The 8,692-nt window shown below is 39.6% G+C and overlaps 1 pseudogene; it reads right to left on the bottom strand.

The window, feature by feature from the left end:
* Window positions 1-618: 618 nt before the first annotated feature.
* Window positions 619-1,553, bottom strand: LOC126076394 (olfactory receptor 6C2-like; annotated as a pseudogene).
* Between the last annotated feature and the right edge of the window lie 7,139 nt (window positions 1,554-8,692).

Raw genomic sequence — 8,692 nt, 5'->3', positions numbered from 1 at the left:
TTCTTTATGAATATCTTGTGTTAGAAAGGAGATGTTAAGAAGGGGCTCCCCTTGCTTTTATCCTTTACAAAAAACTTTAAGTTCCACTTTAATAGAACAAATTTAGTGTGATGAAATATTTCCATCTTTATTCTTCTGTCTTGCTGGCTATGGAGAAACCTAAAGCTTTGAGCTGTTTTACAGGGTCCCTGTAGCAGGATAGTTTGCATACAAAAAGTAAGGAATAAATTAATTAGCTCACCCATTTTTCTCTGGCAGTGCACTTTAGACCAGGAAAGAATCCTGAGATAATTTTTGTCCTGAAAAAGAAATGAATAGGGAGAAATAGATCTCAAATTTTTGTTGCTGTCTTTTTTGTGTTTCAGCTGTAACGATGACGAGACCTCATGTGGACTTTGGAAATCTATTTTCCTGTCTGCTTATGACAATGAGTCATTATGAATGGTCTGTTTGAAATAAGACTGTAAAGCTTATGCTAGTCTGGGGTTCTAAGAGTAATTAAAAAAAAAAAAAAAAAAAACTTTAGTGGTTAATGAAACCCTAGTGTAGATTTGAATTAGAACACACAGTGAAAGAAGAAACAATTATATGTAAATATTATTGAAAACTTAAAATCTCCTAATGCTTTGAAAGAAATGCAATCTTTTTTATTGAGTCCTTGAAGGCTTGTTTGACTTGCTTGTTTTGTAGAGTGTAAATGAAAAGGTTCATCAAAGGGATAAATGAGGTGTTGAGCAATGATACCACCTTATTAAGGGCCACTCCTTCCTTTGCTGGTTTGATATAGATGAAGATGCAACTTCCATAGGTGAGGGAAACTACAATCACATGGGAAGAACAAGTAGAGAAAGCCTTTTTTCTTTGCTGAGCAGAGGGCAGTCCTAAAATGGTCTTGATGATGTATGTATAGGATACAATTACACACACTAGTGTGAATATGAGGGTTAGCACAGCCATGGTTAAAACAACTTGTTCTACAAATTGCGTGTCTGAGCAAACAATCTTCAGAAAAGGGGATGCATCACAGCCAAAATGGTCAATGAGATTGGAGTTACAGAAATCTAGCTGAACTCCCAGGCTAAGCGGTGGGAGTATGACAAGTAACCCAGTCAGCCAACAGCCAAGGACAAATATGGTGCACACCCTGTCATTCATGATGGTGGTGTAGCGCAGAGGCTTGCAGATGGCCACATAGCGGTCATAGGACATGACAGTTAGAAGAAAGATTTCTGCTGCCCCGACAAAGATGACAAAAAATAATTGGACTACACAAGCATTGTAGGTAACACTTTTGTCCCCAGTGTCATGCTGTACAGGAATCTAGGAACACAGACAGTTGTAAATATTATTTCTAAGATGGAGAAATTGCAAAGGAAAAAGTACATGGGTGTTTTGAGGTGAACGTCCACCAGTGTGAGGAGGATAATGATTAGATTTCCAGCAACGGTGAAAATGTAGGTAAGGAACAGAAATACTGTTAGAAAAACTTGTAGTTGTGGGTCATCTGTTAGTCCTAGCAGGATGAATTTTGTTATTGCAGAACGATTTCTCATCAGTGATTTTAGCTATGTAATGAGCCTGTGTCTTAAATCACAAGTTTGGATCTGGGGAATAGACTATAAAAACAATATTTCAATATGCTAAATGTAGAAAATTCAATCAAGACAGCAAAAGCACATTTTTTTTCCTTTTACTTGATCATCAGCAATGTTGATGTAGAAGTGGCTGCACCCTGCTTCATTTCCCTGGACTCTGCTTTACCCAGGGCTTCAGAATGAGGTTCAGGAAAAATATCTTTCTGATTTCCAGTAGGATCTCACAGTCCACTGAGAGGAAGGCAGGCATCATGGTATCCCCAGTGGGGGCTGCATAAATATTGGCTAAATGGAAAAAAAAAATGATCTTCATAAAAATTTCATTTCCCCATTTGTCAGGGCAGTGCATCAAGTTGTTCTCATACACTATGGTAATGTGTTCCCACCAGTGGCTTATCTGTACTATTTTTCATGCTTCGCAACCCTTGTTCCCTTCAAATAATGCCTGCTAAATCTTACTCACATCTTACTAGACTTCACCGTTTGTCTGAACTGTGGCAGTGTCCCAGGGTTGTCATGAAATCCCGAGTCACATACTCCTAAAGAATTTATTCTTCATGCTTCCTTCATGATAGCATGCTGAAATATTCCACTCTGTTTCTCTCCTATGCCTCTGCTTTGCCTCCTTTTCTGAATTTGCATTGTGTATAGGCTTCCTGATAAGAGATTTGTTGGAACTTAAAGGATTTAAGCAATAAGGTGATCTCCATGTGATGCCTAATATCCCACCCATCCCATACCATGCCTTCCCAACAAATAGGATGTTCTATGGTCTTTCCTAGAAAACACAGTCCTGTCTTAGACTTCCATAATCCTCACTGGGGACTTGCATTTTATGCATAGCTATTTATGTTCACAGTGCCTTCTGAGTCTGCCATCTATATCCAAGATGGAAAGAGGTGGTAGAATCCACTTGGGAAAAAAGCTGACCTCTTTGCCATCATTCCTTTCTTCAAAGGCTCACCTCGCCCTTGGGCATGTTACTAATCATGGTTGCCCCTATTACATTGCACATTTCTGCCCATCAGCACTCTGGTCCAAGGATGGACTCTGACTCTGTGTTTAGTCCCCCAAAGAACAATTATCACCAGGCATTAATATTTAACAAGGATTATGTATGACATAAGGCTCCTGAGTGATGCATACGAAGCCAACTGAATGGAGCCATTCTACTCTGTAACACATGGGGTTGCCATTGACTTGACTTGATGGCTATGAACTTTTTCTTTCTTTTTTTGTGTATGACGTGGAGAATATAATTTTACAATTAGGTATGGATATTCTTAAACCCAACCAAACCACTTGCCCTGGAGTTGATTCTGACTTGTGGTGACCCCATGTGTGTTAGAATGACACTGTGCTTCACAGGGCTTTCAGTGGCTGGTTTTTTGAAAGTAGATAGCCAGGACTTTCTTTGAAGGTGCTTCTAGGTGGACTGAAACACAAGGTTTTCAATGAGCAGTTGAGTGCATTAGCCATTTGCCCCAGTCAGGGGCTCCATAGATATTCTTAAAAGCCAACATATCACCTTATGAGTTTTCCTAAAAGACTGCTTCCTTCTGAGGATTGTGAAAAAGAAGCCATCTTTTCTCTACCTCCCAGGAAGCTCTTGAGTAATTTTTCATTCCTTGTATTTACCTATTCACTCATCCATTCCAGTAATGGAGACAATATCACACCTCTAAGAAGTGTCAGGGCTGAGTTTTATCCCAGGTCAAACTAGATCCACAGCTATGGCATTTCCAGGAAAGCTCTAATTTTAGAATTTTAGCCAATTTCTCACTCTAAGCTATTTCTAACAATCGTTAATTAATTAAAATGTTGTCTTTTCAAATGTTTCCTATCCACTCAGAATATCACCAGGGTATCTGGGTTTCTTCAATAAATCCTCCCTTGAGACACTATTTTGTAATATGAATGGTTTTTATATGACATTTGAAGATATTACCACCCAAAATACCATAAGGGTTGTTTTTTCTGAGTTTAGGGAAGGCATAATTTTGTTTGTTATTTCTATTGAGGGGAGCTGCCCCAGTGTGACAGAGTTAAAGACACCTTTGTAGAAAAAGGCTGGTGACTGAGACTAATGGGATAAACAGTTTGCCTGAGTGTTGGCAACCTTTAAGTAATGCACGTTCACACAGAGATTGCTCTACTAAACTAGGAAGTGGTGCTTTCCCAGGAACCACACATTTTATCAGTTAGTGCCCCTGATGTTCTTCTCATCCTCTTTCCTTGCCTGTATAATGCAGTGCCTTCATGATGGCCTCCAGTGACCTCCAAATAATCACTGGGTGGCATCTCCTTCTCTTAAATTATTCTGTCTCCCTTACACATCTTAAAAAAATAAAATCTTTGAGGTGGGGCCAAGATAGTGGAGTAGTCAGATGCTTCTGGTGATCCCTCTTACAAAAAAGACCCCCCAAAACAAGTGAAACATGTATATATATGACAAGCTAGGAGCCCTGGACATCAAAGTCAAAGTTAGGAAATTGGGCTGAGTGGCAGGGGGAGGGAAAGACGGTTCAGAAGCAGCGAGGAGTTGGGGGACCTGACAAAGCAGGAATCAGCACTCCTCAGGCACGATCCCATTGAGCAACCACTCTGGGGCTGGATGTAGCATTGGGGGTGCAGTTTCATCAGGGAGAGAGAGTGAGCCACACAGTCTACTCACACCTCCAGAACCAGAGAAGAACAGTGCTCTTGGCAAAAGCTAAGTACTTGTGTCTATTTTACTGCACCCCCAGACCCCCAGCCAGCTTCAGAGCTGTTGATTTCCCTGGGCCGGAGATAAGCCCTACTGCGTACCCTGAGCCATTCTCCTGGCCTTGGAGAAGGAATAAATTAACAACTGGGGAAAAAGATAATCTGCCACCTCCACTAAGCTGGGGTGCTCAGGGCAGAAGTGGCTCCTGTCCAGCCACAAATGGTCTGCAGGCTTTGAATGCCTTTAACCCTGCATGGATCTGTGTGGGCCCATTTCAGGAGATCAGGCCCTTGTGACTGCAATGGTATATATGCTTGAGATGTGACTTCACCTGTCTCAGCTGTGTGGTGGTGAGGTGGGTTTTTGATGTTTGATACCACTTTGCCTATTAAACAGGGTCCTCAGCTTCCCACATCAGGGGGCCTAGAACTGGTCTCTCCACAGATGTCACCTAGCCACCCACAAAGAGGTCCAAGGATAAGTGGTGCCGCCCAGTCTTTACAACCATAAGCACTGGGTGCCCATGGTTTGGCTGCAGAACCCACCCACCTGTGCACTCTGGGGAACAGGGACATGCTTTCCTCACAGACAATCAGGGGGACAGTTGTTAGCCCCTTGCCTTGTTCAGATTGTGACCCCCTACTGCAACTGGATACCTGTGCCTACAGCAATCACCTTGCCCCTCTAAGACTGTAGGATAGAGCCTCTACCACACACTTGATGAACTACTTGGATACCTGAGCTGAATCCATAAGAGAAAAAAGAATGGACTCCTAGAATCATATACCTGGTAACAGCTCTAGCCATCTGGTGATAGGACGTTAGAGCTTCAAAGGTCAAAATGATTAAACTAGCTCACTTGAGCAGCCTCTTTAGGCATATCAAAACAAAACAAAGCAAGAAACTAGGATACAGTAAGCAAACATAAAATAAATTAATACAATAACTTATAGATGGCTTGGAGACAACAGTCAATATCAAATTCACATAAAGGAGCAGAACATGATGGCTTCAACAAGCTCTCAAAACAAAGAATCAAGGAATCTTCTGGATGAAGATATATTCCTAGAATTACAAGGTGTAGAATACAAAAGATTAATATACAGAACTCTTCAAGAGATCAAGAAGGAGATCATGCAAAACACAGATCAAGCCAAGGAACACACAGGTAAAATGGTTGAAGATCTTTAAAAAGGTTATTCAAGAACATAATGAAAAATTAATTGGCTATAAGAGTCCATAGAGAGACAGCAATAAGAAATTCAGAAGATTAACAATAAAATTTCAGAACTAGACAACTCAGTAGAAAGACAGAGGAGCAGGATTGAGGAAATGGAAGTGAGAATTAGTAAAACTGATGATAAAACACTTGTCTGCAATACATTCCAAGAAAAATCAGATAAAAGAATTGAAAAAAATGAAGAAACCCTAAGAATCATGTGGGACCCTATCAAGAGAAATAACCTATGAGTGATTCGAGTACCAGAACAGAGAGGGATAACATTAAAGACAGAGAGAATTGTTGAAGATTTGTTGGCAGAAAACATCCCTGATATTGTGAAAGATGAGAAGATATCTATCCAAGAGGCTCATCGAATCCTGCAGATATATGCATACCCATGTTCATTGCAGGGCTGTTTACAATAGCAAAAAGATGGAAGCAACCAAGGTGCCCATAAATGGAGGAATGGGTAAATAAATTACGGTATATTCACACAATGGAATACTACACATTGATAAAGAACAATGACAAATGTGTGAAACATTTCATAACATGGAGGAACCTGGAAGGCATTATGCTGAGTGAAACCAGTTAGCTGCAAAAGGACAAGTATTGCATGAGACTACAATTATAAGAACTCAAGAAATACTTTAAACACAGAAGAAGATGTTCTTCGATGGTTACAAGAGTGGGGAGGGAGGGAGGGAGAGAGAGGAGTATTCACTAATTAGACAGTGGACAAGAAGTATTTTAGGCGAAGGGAAAGACAATACACAACCAGATTAATTCAAAAGCAAAGGAATTTCCTGAGTAAACTAAATGCTTCGAAGGCCAGAGTAGCAGGGGCGGAGGTCTGGGGACCATGGTTTCAGAGGACATCTAGGTCAACTGACATAATAAAATCTATTAAGAAAGCATTCTTCATCCAACTTTGGTGACTGGTGTCTGAGGTATTAAACACTAGCAAGTGGTCATCTAAGATGCATCAATTTGGCCTCAACTCATCTGGAGCAAAGGAGAATGAAGAACACCAAAGATACAAGGTAATTATGAGCCCAAGAAACAGAAAGGGCCACATAAATCAGAGACTCCATCAGACTGAGATCAGAAGAACTAGACGGTGCTAAGCTACAACCAATCACTGCCCTGACAGGGAACACAACAGAGAATCCCGGGTGGAGCAGGAGAGCAGTGGGATGTAGACCTCAAATTCTCATAAATAGAGCAGACTTAATGGTCTGACTGAAACTAGAAGGACTCTGGAGTTCATGGTCCCCAGACCGTCTGTTATCCCAAGAATGGAACCTTTCCCAAAACCAACTCTTCAGACAGGGATAGGACTGGAGTATTAGATAGAAAATGTTACTGGTAGGGAGTGAGGTTCTTGGCTCAAGTAGACACATGAGACTATGTGGGCAGCTCCTGTCTGGAGGGAATATGAGGAGGCAGAGGGGACAGAAGCTGGCTGAATGGACATGGTTAATAGAGGGTGGAGAGGAGTGTACTGTCTCATTACGGGGCAAACAACTAGGGGTATATAGCAAAGTGTATATACATTTTTGTATGAGAGACTGACTTGATTTGTAAACTTTCACTTAAAGCATGACTGAAAAAAAAAACCTCAAGTCCTCCATTTTGAGGAAACAGCTAGAATAAAATTTGTGAATTTCACAGGATTGTTTGAATCAGTGCTTTAAGAGGGAAACTATTAGTACAAAGAAATTATATTTAAAACTGGAGTTTTAGAGTATGTGGCATAAATGTTTTACTTCCTGCTATCAATAACAGACAGTTTTAAATTATGGAAATCTACTATTCATCATTTTTTTTGGTGCAAGGAGAAGAACATTACTTTCATCCTCCATAATAAAATTAGTACATATTCATTTACTACATATATTTAGAAACAACAGAAAAACATAATAAAGAAAAATCTATAATCACATCACCAGGAGTCCACCACAACTCAAAAACACAATTTGACTTGCTCTTCATTTCTCTATCATATATACAAGAAAATTGTAAAACTTATAGTTCTAATATTGAACATTTAGGTTGCTTCCATTTGTTACATAATAATTTTTTCATGATGGCCCTAGTATATAAATCTTTTTCATCTGTCTGATTAATTCTGCATTTGAGACCTAGTCAAAAAGGAAATATTGAGTTAAAGCACTTTTGATTCTTATTGTCAAACTAATCAATTAGGAAATGTGTACCAGTGTATACTTTCAACAATCTGATAATCTTGTTTCCCTAAAGCTTTGGGGATTTCAGTATTATTCTTTCGGGAATTACTTTAGGTATTTTTTACTAAAAGGTAGTCCTAACTAATATTGTTTCTGTTGGGGTTTTCTCTTAAGTGAGCTAAAATACTTTAACGCTTATTGGCTAGTTTTAAATAGTATATTTCACTAAAAAAAAAAAAGAATCATCATCATCCTATTTCCCTGGCTATATAATGTTTTAAATTCATAGCAAGCATGTATTTATTGAACATGTGAATTATTTGTCTGAATGCACTAGTAAAAAGACAATTCTCTTCAGAAGCTCCAGGTCCTAGCATCTAACCTAATTAATATGTCTTTAATTATTATGGATTCCTTTAGGGCTGAGGAAGCCCAGGAATGGGCTGGAAAAGAACTGGAAAGTTTCAATATAAGTTAGATAACCATTTATCAGAGCGCTTAAAACCATCAAATACCACTTTAAGGTGATCTCTAACTCTCATGTTTTAGCATTTTATTGTGTACCTAGCTGGCCTTACCCTTAATCTTGATCCTTTCTAAGAACACTAGTCAAGAGTCACGTTCAGATTCAAATACCGTGTTATAAAGAACAGAGTGAAACTTCAGGAATTACTTTTCAAATCTTCCCTGAGCATGAAGGTACTTTTTGGGTTCAGGCTTTTTAGCAGAAAGAACTGAGCTTGCTGCCTTTACCTAGGGACTACTTTTATGTAACCTCCGCGATTCCAGCTTCCAAACCTTAGGCACAGATATGACAAGCATTTCATACTTACTTTCTGGTGGTTCCCCATCACTTTTTAGGCAATTTAACCCAAAGTTCCTCCTTGGGTCTGAGAAACACCAGGTACCAGTAGGTATCTTTGAGTAAACTTTGGCATACTTTTTAAGCCTCTCATGCTCTTTCTGGTAAAAGTGCCTG

The sequence above is a fragment of the Elephas maximus genome, chromosome 4, assembly GCF_024166365.1.
Source record: "Elephas maximus indicus isolate mEleMax1 chromosome 4, mEleMax1 primary haplotype, whole genome shotgun sequence".
In the NCBI taxonomy this organism is placed as follows: domain Eukaryota; kingdom Metazoa; phylum Chordata; class Mammalia; order Proboscidea; family Elephantidae; genus Elephas; species Elephas maximus.
This window is presented reverse-complemented; position numbering and strand designations above follow the sequence as displayed.